This window comes from Otolemur garnettii, unplaced genomic scaffold (assembly GCF_000181295.1).
Source record: "Otolemur garnettii isolate 467f Iridium unplaced genomic scaffold, OtoGar3 scaffold00160, whole genome shotgun sequence".
Classification (NCBI taxonomy): domain Eukaryota; kingdom Metazoa; phylum Chordata; class Mammalia; order Primates; family Galagidae; genus Otolemur; species Otolemur garnettii.
The window spans coordinates 3,403,560-3,408,573 of NW_003852555.1; positions in this window are offsets into that span (position 1 = coordinate 3,403,560).

Genomic DNA, 5,014 nt, shown 5'->3' on the forward strand with positions numbered 1-5,014 from the left:
ATTAAGAACTTTCGAAGTTACATAAATAAAAAGAAGAAGAAAAGGGCAAACTTACAGTGTCTAGGGGCGCATACTTGGGTGATACAATAAAAAAAAAAGCAAAACAACAGAGGTTTGGAACATGATTGTAATGCTGTGTTAAGACAAATGATTGTGATTGGATGACTATTCCAGGGTAGAAGCAAAGCTCTTTTCATAATTCCTTTCAAGCCTGGGTTCTTATCAACATTTAAATTAAGCCTGTCGCCTTCCCAAGGAAGCTCTACCTTACCTTAGTCATCCATTTAAAATAGATACTTATTGTTAACGTGGGTCTCAGCCCTTTTTTCCCCTTGTAATGCTCACTATAACTTAGAGCTCATTTTTCCACATCTGTTTTAGTTTTTGGTCGCTCTTGTCCTATAGAATGTGCGCACCACGAAGACAAGATTGCTGTCATATCACTAATGTCGATCACAGAGCCAGGACCATAACTGGAACTTGGTAACTCTTAATTCAGTGAGTGATTGGCGTTTGGAACTCTTCAGAATGGGGTGACTCCAATATCCTTGTTTTTCGCTGCTATATTGCGCTGGTCTTTTCGGTTTCATCTGCTATCACATGTCACCCCATTCCCTGGGCTCATAATTCTAACATACATGCCTCGCTATTTTTTATCGATTTAGTTGCCTTTTTTTGCTTTATATGTTCACGTTATCTTTCTTCTTTCGTCTGGCTAGCCTTATCAGTGTTCCAGATTCGGCTCTTTTTTTCATTACTTTTTCCAGAAAGCCTTTTCTGGTATTTCCTCTTCCCCCAGGACAGATAGGCAGGACCTGTCTTTCGTGTTTCAGACTATCCTAAGCATCATCTCCATCACGGCACCTGCCACAGTCCTATGCCCACATATCTCCTTACACACTGTCTGTTGAAACTACACGCATAAAGAGAATTATTGCTCAGGACCAGTGGATTAACGATTAACAGAAAATATTATTTGAAATTATCGCTATACTTGAGTATTTTTCAGAGATAAAAACAGGCTTAATAGAAACAGGTAACGATAGATAGAATCCATACCTCAGGACTACTTTTATTTTTCTGAAGTAAAATGAATTCCCATGTATTTGTCCTCAGGCTCATTAGTCATTTTAATCCTTATTGATAAGACAGTTGCACACTGCAGTCTCTTCACAGCAAAGAAAAATATGAGAATATGGAAAACAATTAATGTTCAATTAATTTCTAATGATGACAGATAATATCAGTTAGGGTATTTTTTTCTTTTTTGCTGCAACATAGAAATGCATCTCAAACTGGCCTAAAATAAAGGTATACATCTTAAGTAAATCTTATTCAAAGGTAAGGTGATATCCAGGCTTATTTGAACACAATTTCACGAAGAAATCAACTTGTTCTCAGTTCTGACTCTCGGCTGACTTCCGTCAGGTCTTCGAGATGGTTCTAGCAGTTCCCTGAATGGCTGGACGGCATTCAGAGATGAAAGAACAACATCATTTCTTCTGAAACTTCTTTCTAAGTAGGAAGAGTTCCTTTCCATAATCCCTTCCAGACTTCCTTTACCTATCATTGGTGACGAGTCCATTCCTAAAATGCTCCCTGGCAAGGGGAATGGGACACCAACATTTGGTCCCTTCTAATTGTTATAGATGAAAAGGATTAGAAAAACTGTGCACTGTGTTAGTACATGCCTCAAACCACGCTACATTTAAACAAGAAGGAAACAGTAAATTAATAAAATAAATTGAAATGGGGCAGTGCCTGTGGCTCAAAGGAGGTAGGGCACCAGGCCCATATGCCGGAGGTGGTGGGTTCAAACCCAGCCCCCGCCAAAAACTGCAAATAAATAAATAAATAAATTGAAATGCAGTTTCTGGCCACTTCACAATGTTATAAAAGCCATAAAGGCCCCAGTTGAGAAATGTGACTATTACCTACATTACAGTACTTCTTAGGTTTTATCAACACTAACCCCTCTGCAGGAAAGAAGTGCAATCAAAGTAAGGAAAGCATAGTCAGCTACCTGAGTCACTAAAAATATGATTAACTCACTTTACTGCTAAGAAGTTTTAATTTATCTTTTCATCTAACTCCAATTTTAGAATATTTCTACCACGTGGAAAGAGGAAGACGTCCATCTGTGCTCAGAAGGTTTTTTTATTTAAGACAGTGGGTAAAAGATACATTACGAATAATATTGACTTTCTTGACCTCAGTCAAGTGACATGAAAACTTAGCCGTGATTCATCTCGTCCTCACATTTGTCATAAATCTCTAACATGCCAATATTCCATATTTGAATGCTTTGTGCACATTAGCAATATTGTAAAGTCATATTGTATTTTGACAAGGCACTAAATTAATTTCAGAGAGGGTCCATTTTAGCACTATATGCACTATGAATAATAAAGCAGTTATTGATTCTAATGACAGATTATTACAACATTAATAATTTAGTAAAGCAAAGCCTTTCTACATTTGAAATTGGAAAAGAGTTGGTAAAAAGAAAAAAGGCAGCACCCCAATTAGCCTTCCTTGTAATTATACTGTTCATCATAATTATGTAGCTTTATGTTTGTGTATGTGTCCATATATTTATATATAAATATACACATATATATACTATATATATGTTTTATCAGGTTCAAAAACAGTAATATAGTTTGTACTTCAGTCATGGTTATTTAAATCTTTAATTCTCATTAATGATAACAAAGCCAAAACTTATATATTATCTATCTATGTTCAGATGAAAATTGTTATATGTTCCTTTTTCTCTCTGGCAAGATCTAACATCAAAAATGATAACAATGGTATCACAGTAAAAACAATATCAGGTGACTTGTCTAAAGAATCAGATTTATTTAAATAAAAGGAAATGTTGTTTAAGGCAGCTGCTTATCCTTAAATGAACTTATTTGAAACCCTAAGTAGCTGTGAAATTTTGACCACAGGACTGCATCTATGACTAGCCAAGACACTACGTGGTCTTTGGAGGTATCATAGTACAATACATGATATATGTCACATTTTCAATGGTACTAAAATTTCTCATATGAAGAAAACAGTCTATTCTCCATGTTGAGATATTTGTCTTTATTTTATCAAATTAGACAAAGATTTGTCCTTGAACTCAAACAGGCCATGCCCCTTTTTTCATTTACTATATGATATGTCTATATACAAAATCCGACAATTAAGTGCTACTACCTCATTGCTGAATACCACTATGGTCACCTTTGAAGACCTCCCTGGAGAAAGCTATGCACCAAAACCAGAGCCTGCTCCACCCTTCAAAGCAATTTTGGAACTCTTCTTCTGGAATGGCCACCAGAGGTGTCATCACATGAAGTCTGACAATTAAGTTCACGAACTTGTCACTGTGTCCTTATGTTGACCCCATGTTGGTTTATCAGTGTCTCACAGCTGTGTTTGTACTGATACATGGTAGTGTTTTGCTGAGTGGCAGCCATTATTGTTGTTCTGTGCTTTTGTGTGCTATAAAAAGCTCTGATGGTTGTTCTAGAACAAGAGTCCCAAAATTGTTTTGAAGGGTGGGTCAGGCACTGGTGTTGGTGAATAGCTTCCTGAGGGAAGTACTTCTAAGAGGACTATAGTGCTAACCAGCAATGAGGGATATAGCACTTTTTTCTAGGACAAGTTCACCTAGGACTCTTATCTTCATGTGGCTAAATGAATACTATGCCTCCTACCAGAGAGAAATACAACTTGTCCAATTTTAGTGTCAGTATAACAGATCCCAATTAAAAAGAGATCATTCCAGACTTGCTGTATGAAATGGAGAGGTGAATTTATCTTTGATTCAATCTTCAATCACCCTTCTCTCTGAAGCCAATCCCAATGATAAGAAATTAGGAAACAAATAATGGAAATCAATCTCTAAGGAATTTAGGAAACTACCTACATTTCCAAAACACAATATGGAAGACAATTCGAGAGTGACCTAGACAACCCTGAGTGTATCGCTGTCGCGATGGATTTTCTACAGAGCTCCTCAAATGTAAAGGCAGACTCTATAAGGGCAAGCCTATAACCCCATGCTAAGAACAAAAGTGTTTAGCTATAAGGAATAGAATTGGGAGACACCATGGCTATACTCTGGTGAACAGGGAGAATAATCGGTGGGACCTCACTTTAGGTGCATCTTACAAGGATACACGTGAAATTTACTAGATGTAGAGTATAAATGTCTTAACACAATAACTAAGAAAATGCTGCGAAGGCTAGGTTAACCAGTCTGATGAAAACATTTCAAATTGTATATAAAGCCAGCACATTGTACCCCATGATTGCATTAAAGTACACAGCTATGATTTAATAAAAAAAGAATGGAATTACAAGATGAAGAAAGCAGCAAAGCATCACTGCAGGTGATACAAGGAGACACTGGTGACAAGTAGCGGCGTGGCTGCTGATCTTGATCTGCTTATAGGATGATGCCCAAACCTACACCCACACGAACTCAACACACAGTTTTACATTAACAGCTACTTTTCTGTCAGTCTTACTGATCTCTTACTAAATATGGGCAAAGTGTTGATTAGAAAATTTCTGAAAACAACAAACAGAAAACTGCCTGCTAGGTGGGTCAGCTCCTTTATTAGCACAGCCACCAAGCCCCCAATTAACACTGTGCTTTTGAAAATAGTTGTGCCAGTAAGAACTCCCCTTATTCAAAGATGGTTGGGACCCCCAGCAAATACGTTGCAAGAAAAGGAAAGGAAAAAAGGAATTCAAAATAAGAGTAAGAACAAGATTACATCAGTACCCAGGTAAATCCTAGGGACAAAAGTCTTCTCCAAGAAATAAAACAAGTTAAAAGAAAAACATGCCTCCAGGAACCAAAAAGTGAAAAAATAAATGATACAGAGATTTAAGGAAGATATGATGAGATATAAGATGGGAAAGAAAATTGAACAAATATATTTCATTAAAAAATAAAGTCACAAAAATATTAAGTAATTGATAAGCAAGAGATACATAGGGATATACA